This window comes from Vulpes vulpes, chromosome 11 (assembly GCF_048418805.1).
Source record: "Vulpes vulpes isolate BD-2025 chromosome 11, VulVul3, whole genome shotgun sequence".
Classification (NCBI taxonomy): Eukaryota; Metazoa; Chordata; class Mammalia; order Carnivora; family Canidae; genus Vulpes; species Vulpes vulpes.
In genome coordinates, this window is record NC_132790.1 from 91,247,310 (window position 1) to 91,257,976 (window position 10,667).

The 10,667-nt window shown below is 33.1% G+C and overlaps 1 pseudogene; it reads right to left on the reverse strand.

Annotated features, from left to right (window-relative positions):
- Positions 1-5,190: 5,190 nt before the first annotated feature.
- On the reverse strand, positions 5,191-5,291 carry LOC112909462 (U6 spliceosomal RNA; annotated as a pseudogene).
- Between the last annotated feature and the right edge of the window lie 5,376 nt (positions 5,292-10,667).

Genomic DNA, 10,667 nt, shown 5'->3' on the forward strand with positions numbered 1-10,667 from the left:
AAAAAGGCAGATATTAACCCTCATCTCTATTGCTTCTCCCTTACTGTGATCCTTCCCACCAGGGCTTAAAATCAAAGAATATATACTTTTTAAAAGTTTGTTTTAAAATAGGAAGTAGAATCAATAAAATGTAGAAAACTTGAATTTCAATTATCCCTCTGACTATAATACCTGAAATTGGTGATTTTCAAAGTTCCCTCCTCCTACATCTTTCTGTATAGGCCACTCCCTGGCCCCAACATACTAAAATCAAATTTAAAAACAGACCCAGAAAAATAAGTTGATATATACTTTTGCTACTTGACTGTTTTCTATTGCTGTATTTCACTGAAGGGGAGACCAGGACATGTCCATTTGGAGGTACATAATGTCCTGAGAGGCTCCAGAATCCTGAAGGTAGCAGAAACAATATTGGGAATGAAGGAAATCAATGAAGAGTCAGATTGAGTTATTGCAAACTAAAACCAATAAACAGCCCCTGGACTCTAGGCCTACATGACAAAACAATTCAATAATTCACTGTAAAAGTAAAAATATTTGTCATTGCTGGAGCTCCTGTAATTTCCTTAGATTAGAGAGGTTAACAGCATATGTACCATTGTTAAATGTTTAACTCTGTGGAGATACCAATTTATTTCATGCTCTTGTCAGATAAAATTTAATCATTATGACCTTGATATATTCACTAAATTGATAATGCTTTTAAAAATGTGTATTTTCAGAGACTGCTCTCTGATTTACAGAAGAATTCAAGTTTAAGGGCACATTTTTAGGAGATAGCTTTATCTTAATGACCCTTTGGGTAAGCCCTTTGAGAGTAGCTTATTATTTTTATGTTCAGGTTCTCTGTGGCTGTGAAAAATGAATTCTGTTACTGGAACTTATTTTTGTTATTTTTCCTGTTGACATTTAGGAGACAATTATATTAGCCATTTCTGTTCATCCCCTCAACTACAACTATATAAAAATCCATATAGAAAGGTAGTGTGACTGAGACTAAGTCTGCTTTCTAATTGTAGATTTGTTCCATTAGAATAACTCTATGCAGAGAATAGACGAGAAACTATGAACCCAAGGAAGAATTTGCCAGGTTAGAATTTTGGTCCTAAATTTCTGTCATTTAAAAAAATAATAAGAAATAAATAAATAAATAAATTCTGTCATTTAAATAATACTTCCCAGTATTTAGTGTGTATACATACTGTTAAAATGTGCTTTCTACCTATCTCTGTATGTTAACTTCTCTTCATCTGAAGAAGAAAATCCCATTAACTTATATTATATTGTGCAAGTAGTTGTTCATTACCCCCTCATTCAAAGGAATGTTAATTATGCATTTAATTCAGATAGCAAATCATTATTTTTAAATAAATATTTTAGAACACTTATAGATTTTAAAAATGTTGCAGAGATTGCAAAGAGTTCCTATACACCCCATACCCAGCTTATTCTACCATTAAAACCTTACAATTGGGCAGCCTGGGTGGCTCAGCAGTTTAGTGCTGCCTTCAGCCCAGAGCATGATCCTGGAGACTTGGGATCGAGTCCCGTGTTGGGGTCCCTGCATGGAGCTTGCTTCTCCCTCCGCCTGTGTCTCTGCCTCTCTCTCTCTCTCTCTCTCTCTCTGTGTGTGTGTGTCTCTCATGAATAAATAAATAAAATTTTTAAAAGACCTTAAAATTAATACATGTATTATAATTAGTTAACCAATATTGGTACATTGTTATTAACAAAAGTCCATATTTTATTTATATTTCCTTAATTTTTACCTAATAAACTTTATCTGTTCCTCTAATTCATCCAGGCTACCACATTATATTTAATAGTCATATCTCCTTAGGCACCTGTTGGCTGAGAGAGCTTCTCAAACTTCTCTTGGTTTTGATGATCTTGACAGTTTTGAGAATTATTGGTGAGGTATTTGACAGACTGTTCTTGTATTGAGATTGTCTTTTGCTTTTTCTTAAGATTAGACTGGGCTGGTGGCTTTATGAGAAGACCACAGAGGTAAAATGATGTTTTCATAATAGCATATTAACTTGACATCAGTTTTAATATTGATCTTGATCAGCTGGCTGAGGTAGTATTGTCAGGTCCCTCCATTAAAAATTACCTTATTTTCACCCCTCTTAAACTATATAAACCTTGGAAAGAAGTCAAGAGAGAAAGAAAAAAAAAAAAAAAAACAAGGACTAGAGAAACTTTAAACTGCTGGCACAACCACAAACATTAAATACAGCCTAATCCTACCCAGATTAGTATAGATCTACAAAGACATATTTACCTCACTTCTTGTTCAATGATTAAACATGTCCTCCTTTAAATAAAATATTAAAAGTCATGTCAATAGGCAAACACAAATAGTGAAACAAAAGCAAATGTCAAACAAAACAACAAAGAAACAGTGTGAAGGAATAAAGATAGAACTGTACTCCAATAGTAAAAGGTGTTAAAATTACAAGAAAAATAATTTAAAATAACTATGATTAATAAAATTGAAAGCCCTAGTGGAAAAACTACAATATAAGAGAACAGATGGAAAAGGTAGACCACATGAAAGTGAGATCAGAGTGATAGAAACTCTAAGAAAAAATCAAAAGGAAATGCTTGTTATCAAAAATACTATAACAGAAATGAATGTGTTCAATTATTTCATCAGTAGACTAGATATGGCTGATGAAGGAATCTTTGAAGTTGAAGACAAATCAATGGGAACTTCCACTGAAAAGAAAAGAATGAAAAAAAATGAACAGACCATTTAAAAATGCTGGGAAATTTCAAATCAGCTAACATACACATCACTGGAATATCAGAAGGAGAAAAAAAGGGAAAAAATGAAGTAGAGACAATATTTACAGTGATAATAACCAAGATCAAGAACTTTCCAAATTAATGACAAATACTAAAACCACAGATATAGAAGCTCTGAGAACAAGAGACCGGACAAATACCAAAAATACCGTAATAAATCCAATTATCTTAAAATTATAGGGAAAAAAAACAAGAAAATCTTGAAAGAAGGTGAGAAACATCTCAATTTTTAAAATGAGGAAAAGATCTAGATCTACACAAACAACTTGTCAAAAAAAGATATGCATATGGCAAATAAGCATTTTATAAGATGCTCAACATTGTCATTGATGAATTTCAAATTAAATAATAGGATACCACTATAAACCTATTAGAATAAAATAAAATAAAAATACTGACAAATTATATGCTGTTGAAAGTGCAGAACAATAGGAAAACTCATTCGTTGCTCGTGGGAATACAAACGGGAGTGTCCACTTTGGAAGACAGTTTGTCAGTTTCTTACAAAGCCAAACATATACCATATGACCCAGCAATCATGCTTCTAGGTATTTACCCAGCTGGTTTGAAAACCCTGTCCACACAAAAATCTGCATGTGAATGTTTATAACACCTTTGTTTATAATCACCAAAAACTGGAAGAAATCAAAATGTCCATGAATAAGTGGACAGAAAAACAAACTGTGCTTTATCAACACAATGGAATATTATTCATCAATAAGAAAAATAAGTTCATGAGCCACAACCAGACCCAGATGAACCTCAATTGCATATTGCTAAGTGAAAGAAGTCAGTCTGAAAGGCTAATACTATATAATTTCAATTATATGACATTTTGGAAAATGTATTCCCCTTAGGTGAGACAAGAAGACTAGAGTCGGCTAACATGTGAGGAATATTCTTCTTGTGGCATAAGCTCCAGGAAAGTGTCTTTCATGGAAACTAAGTGTTTATTATGGAGAAGTCTCATCTTATTTTATTTTACCATGATTAATCCTCCCCTATCCCTGTCAAGGCCACTATATGATCTTCCTCAGATCTCACCATAAGAACCTAGAGGGATTCCTGTAGAGAAAACTCAAGGAAATGTGGTAGCTTCTCTAACACTGTGCACATTCCCCACCACCCAAGTGCCACTTTCTTTTTTTTTTTTTTTTTTATTCATGACACAGAGAGAAAGAGAGAGAGAGAGACAGAGACACAGGCAGAGGAAGAAGCAGGCTCCATGCAAGAAGCCTGACGTGGGACTCAATCCCCTCTCCAGGATCATCCCCAGGCTGAAGGAGACGCCAAACCACTTGGCCATCGGGCCTGCCCCCAAGTGCCACTTTCACTCGTCTACACTCACCTCCAGAAATTCAAAATTATTATTTCTATGTTCTTACTCATGGCTCTGTTCCAGAGTTTGCAGATCTTGCTGTCACTCCTCTGGACGTGCCTATCTCTTTGGATTTGAGGATTGTGGTTTGGCTCATAATCCAAGTTCCACCGTAGTTTCAAGAAAATTCTTGACTTTCAGCTTGTTCTGTTTTTTGCTACTGTTATAAGAACAGCAATCCCAGCTTTCAGTATTTTCATGTCAGAGCTGAAAACAAAAACTAATCGTTATGATTTTTTAAGTACATAATACTAAATTCAGAGGAGATATTAGTGTAGACAAATATTTGGAGGAAAATCCAAAATAAGAAACATTATCATAGAGACAATTTCTCTATTCTGGAGTGAGAGAAAACAAGGAGATGCCATTTTTAGGGAAGCTGTTGCACACATTAGTTTTGTCTTCTTTCATTTTATTGCTCATAGGATACAATGGAGCCTCCAGAAATTCCAATAGATAATAAGCAAGCAAGGTAGTCTGAGAATTTCATACTAAAATTTCAGTAAGTTAGGGGAGATTTGGATTACTTGAGTCTTTTTTTTAAGATCTTATCTATTTATTTGATAGAGAGCAAATGAGAGTGAGAGAGACCAGCTGGGAGATGGGCAGAGGGAGAGGGAGAAGCAAACTCCCCCATGCAGGGGGACTCCTGAGACTCCAGGATCATGACCTGAGCCAGAGGCTGACTAAGCCACCCAGGCACCTCAGACTATTTGAAGCTTTATGAAAAATTATGAAAACATGTCCATCTGAATATTTTTGCTAAAGCAAACCAATATTTTGTGACAAATATTTATTGTTCTAATTCAGATTATTGTGAATAGATGTAATAAACTTGCTCATAGGTGAAGAGCGTATCATTGTAACAGTGAGAAAACCAAGCCCAAGTCTGTATCCTTTGACTTTGCTGTGATGCAGTTAAAAAGTTGTATTATATGACAGAATTGTTTTTATTTATTTATTTTTTCTTTTTTAAGCACAATACCTCAAAAAAATTGATTAAAAATATGGAACGCTTCACAAATTTCCATGTCCTTGCACAGGGGCCATGTTAATTTCTGCATCGCTCCAATTTTAGTATATGTGTTGCTGAAGCAAAGACAGGTGGAAATGCTTTTTTAAAAATAGGTTTGGTTGCAGCACCTGGGTGGCTTAGTCAGTTAAGTGCCTGCCTTCAGCTCAGGTCATGATCTCAGGGTTCTGGAATCAAGCCCCAAGTTGGGCTCCCTGCTCATTGGGAAAGCTGCTTCTCCCTCGCCCTCTCCCCCTCCCCTGCCCATATGCGCATGCATGCTCTCTTTCAAATAAATAAAATCTTTAAAAATTAGGTTTTTGTTTTGCTTTTTTAAATAAAGAGCATATATTTGTGAAAAATATATATTAACTTCCAGCGACCTTGAAAACAATATCCTCAACTTCAAAAAACTTGCCAAATAAAAATTTCAAAGTCAATGACTAAAATCCTAGTTCTCAAACTGTATAATAAGAAGCCCCAAGACACTACAATGAACTCTCAGAAATTCCCTGGATATTTTGTTTTTGAGGATATCATTGATTCTTGACAACTATCATACAACATGGGAACATGGGACTATGAGCTAAAATAGTTTTATCATTAGATCATACTACATACATTTTGATGAGGTCATATCTTGGAACAATCGGGTTTCTTAGAATTTCAGATAAAAAGCAAATACAGTCATCAACATAAAACAGGAAATTAGTAGTCTTTTCTAATCTATTTCCAAGGTTCAAGAATATATGCATTGCCCAACATGCCCAACCACAAAATTGTGGTTATTTTAAAATATTTTTTTCAATTAATGTGTGTTCATGTTTCACACAACTACTAAGTTGTTGGATACAAGTAACCAGTTTGGATATAACTACTTTAGAGAATGAAATTCTTAGGTATTTCATTAGATCTTTGGATAATGGGAAATAATTACTGAGACTCCAAGGATACAAGCAACCAAAGAGTTGGAACCTCTTAGCTAAAGTGATATAAATTTAAAGACAAAGGATCAAATAGTAGAGTCACATGCAAAAAATTAAAATGGAGATTAAAATATAGTGTGTGAATTATAATTCTTCTAACAATGAAAAATGGAATGAGGACAGTGCTTTGCAAAAGCAATTATCTTCAGTATTCATGGGAAAATAAACTAAAAAGGATTTGAAAGTTGATGATATAAGAGCATTAATGGTCCTTAACTCTACATTTCTTTGATATTAAAGCTACAGATTAATTTTTGGTGGCCTACAGTAGTTTAAATTTTTGTTTCATTCAATGACTGGGCTAGAGAACCTCTTTACTTTAAAATATAAAGTTATAGAAATCAAATCCAGGCCCACAGTTTCTGTATTTATATGCATTCTCCTTATAGACCTTTTATTTTAGAAGGAGAGTGTTTGTGTTATTTAGAAATAGGTTTAGTGGTTATGGTCTTTTATTTGAAGCATCATTTTTATAATTCAAATATTAGTAAGCTGACAGGTCTAATTACATCTCCAATTATGTGTCTAAGATGTTATGTAGGTTTTGAATGCTTATTATAGTGGTTATTTTTTTAGTGATTATTTTTAAAAGGATACCCCCTTAGATTGCTTCTACAAAAATCCCCATGGAAATATTCAAACATGGTTTGTACATACACACTATAGTCTCACAACATATGCGATTCAAACTCTTTACTGTAGTAAAATATACATGACATAAAATTTAAGATTTTAACCATTTTGGGGTATAATTCAGTGGCATTAAATACATTCTCTGTTCTGTAACTGTCTTCACTATTTGTCTTCAGAACGTTATCATAATGTCTTCATTATCCCATACTGAAGCTCTGTATCCATTAAAAATAATTTTCAATTCTCCTTTCCTGAAAGTCCCTGACAACCACCATTTTACCTTCTATCATTTTGAATATTGAGTAGTCTAGGTACCTCATATGGGTAGAATCATTCAATATTTGTTGTTCTGTGTGTCTTGCTTACTCCCATTTAGGATGTTTTCCAGCTTCATTTAGCAGTAGTATGGATCAAAAATTCACTTCTTTTAAAGACTAAATAATATTCCATTGTGTGTATATATTACATTTTGTTTATCCATTCGTCTGTCGGTGGAAAGGGTTGTTTCCATCTTTTGGCCCTTGTGAGTAAAGTTGCTAAGAACATTGCTGTGCAAATATATTCATATTGTTTTATACTTTTTTTTAGAATGAATAGGAGAACATTAATTCATGGAAATGCTGACTAAATGTGACATTTTTGTCATTGTTTAAAAAAAAATTGCTAGTTAGGGGCACCTGGGTGGTTCAGTCAGTTAAGCAGTTGACTCTTGATTTTAACTCAGGTCATGATCTCAGGGTCCTGGGATTGAGCCCTGTGTTGGGCTCCCTGCTCAGTGGGGAGTCTGCTTGAGGATTCTCTCTCCCTCTGTCCCTCCCCTTACTCTCTCCCTAAGATAAATACAAATCTTAAAAAAAAAAAATGGTGGTTAAAAACAGGGCCTTGGCAAATCCGTCTTTTCTTGGAACATTTCTGACTAGAATGGATCTCACAATTATAGGTTGTCGTAGTATCATGTACTTCTACTTGATAATACTTATTCTGGTTGTTCTTGAACATTTATTTGTGTGATTATTTGATTAACACAGTTTTCTCATTTCCTAACTATAATGTAAATTCAGACTTGACTTTTCTCATTGTATTTTTACCTGTCAAATATAGTACCTGACACATGAAATACAAGCCTAGGAAGATACCAATCTTTATAAAATGTACATACACCAGCAATAATATAGATCATAAGAAAGACATTGCAGGATAGCCTTACACAGTCTTTTTCCAATTTCAGTTTGCACTTGATACAAAATTATACCTATTCTTACCAAGTGAGAGAGTGAAACAGAACCTATCAGTACAGAGGGTCAAACTTACTAGTTTGAACAACCTTCACTCTTTGTCCTTTGATGCCAATATCTAGGACTTAAACATCACAGTGAATGACATCAGTGAGAAAGGATAATTGTCAGATTATCGATTAATTATATCTGCTGTAAAAAAAAAAATTATATCTGCTGTATCACATATTATTCTTTTAAAGAAAGGAACATAAATTACTTGTACAATAAAAATATAAAAACATCTTAAAGATTCAAATAAACTTTCTTTTATATAATTTATATCTAACTCATTTTATCTTTAACTGGTTTCAATATTAGAAGAAATATTAATGATTATTGTGCAAGTATAGAAAAGATAGTAGCTGACAATAAATATAATGACATGACCTAAATATTTCCCCTGAATATTTACTCTGTGAAGGAATTAGTAGTAGTATTTTTGAAGTCTTCATCTGTGTTGAAAACTGCATGTTGTGGAAAGTTTTAGAACAGACTTTAATAGCAAATCTTATTTAGACTATAATTAACTGAGGTTTAACTTAAAGCTGAAAACAAAACAGTCATATTCAGGCATATTGTTTTTAAAAGGTACATTAATGTGTCTAGATTAAGAAAATGAGTCAGAATTTTCAGTTTGATTGAGGGTATTATGTATTAATATGTTAATTACCAAAGTTTTGTGTGTATGTGCATCTTATACTCACACACATATATCTATACACATGATATTTTTGCCACTCTCATTCCGTTACTCACCAATGTAAATTATTTTAAGCAGGATGAGCCCCTGGAGCAAGTGAGACCATTCGTGTTTCACTGAGAATCACATACGTATTTGCACATCACCCTTCTGTACCTGGGAGGGCAGACAATCCTATGGCTGGATATTATATATTATTGACAGCTTTAAAGAGTCCCAGCTTCTCAAGTGCCTGATTCTTCCAAATTGCCTAGTCCAAATTAAGTGAAGGACTTTAAAAGTCAACCCTTCAGTTGAAATACCCCAGGGGGAGAAATTAGAGCCCGTGTTTTAAGGCTTATTAGTTTTAAATCAATATTTGTCAAACACCTAATTAGTCAAAAAGGGGCCAAGTGTCTTAGTTGGCAGAGTAGCTGACATTATTTGACTTCCTAGTCTCTTGAGTACCTGAGCAGCCACTCAACAGGACAGGAAGGATCATGTTGTAGCATTAACAATTCCACTTCACAAAGAATATATAAGGGTCATAGAACTTTGTGAATCAAATTGTACTGCAATAGCATTCAAAACAAAGCTACTGTAAATACAAGACTTCAATATTTGTCTAACATACAGGTAATTATAAAGTAAGTGTGTGGCATAGGGATGAAATAAAGATGAGATATACATACATATTTATTTTTCCTCATATCTATAATTTGGCTAAAATTCTGATTTTTGTTTTTATATTTTTTCCCATTATTTTACATTTCCAGTATGATGCATGACTGTTTCTGGACAAACGTGTGTTATCAGGTCAAATACTTTGTTTTGCTCTATGATTACCTTGAGGCAACATGGTCTGTGTACCTGAAAGCAGCGTGTCCACAATGGAATTTAGTAGGAAAATGTCAGTTGTCAGATTTTTGTTTCAAAACAGACTAATTGTTTTTAATTAAAGTATTATTTACATATAATAAAATGCACAGGTATCAAGTATCAGGTATCAAGTATACAGTTCAATAAATTTTGACAATTTCATAAATCAATGTATTTACCACATCAATATATTTTTTTTCTCCTCCAGAACATCCCCTTTGGAGCTTTTGTATTCAGTTCTCCCCCCATTTGCAGAGGCAACTACTTTGTGAATTCTATAGTTAAAAATTAATTTGCTGGTTCTTTGACTTTATCTAAATTTAATCATACAATATGTGCTTACTATGTCAAAAGTCTTTCAGCATAATATCTATGGGGTTCATCATATTGTCAAGTGCTTCATAGTTGATTCATTTTTATTAATGGATAGTATTCCATGATTTGAATATACCACAATGTGTTTATGAGATGCCTTGTTGATCAGTAGTTCATGTGATAATCCTAATATTTAGGTCTATAATTCATCTCAGATTGATATATACAATTTTTCCAACAGCATGTATTTAAAAATGTATCTTTCACACATTGCCAAACTATTAATTGACCTATAATCAAATTAAATACCACAATGTCTTGATTATTATAGCTGTACTATAATTCTTATAGTCAGGTATTCTGATTCTGTTCATTGCCAGGATTGTTTGGCTGTAAGAGATATTTTACATTTCTATATAATTTTTAGAATTGTCAAATTTTAAAAAGCGTATTAGAAAACTATATCTGAAACTAATTATCTACTATATGTTGGCTAATTAAATTTAAATTAACTTTTTTTAAAAAAGAAAAAAGCCTGTTAAAATTTTCATTGGAGTTATATTTATTCTAAAAATAATTGGGGTAGAATTAAATCTTAGAAACACTAGTTTTTCTAAGTCTCTAGCATAGTATATCTCCTTATTTACTTATGTCTTCTGTAATTTTTATTTTTAGTGTTCAATACAGAGGTTTGATA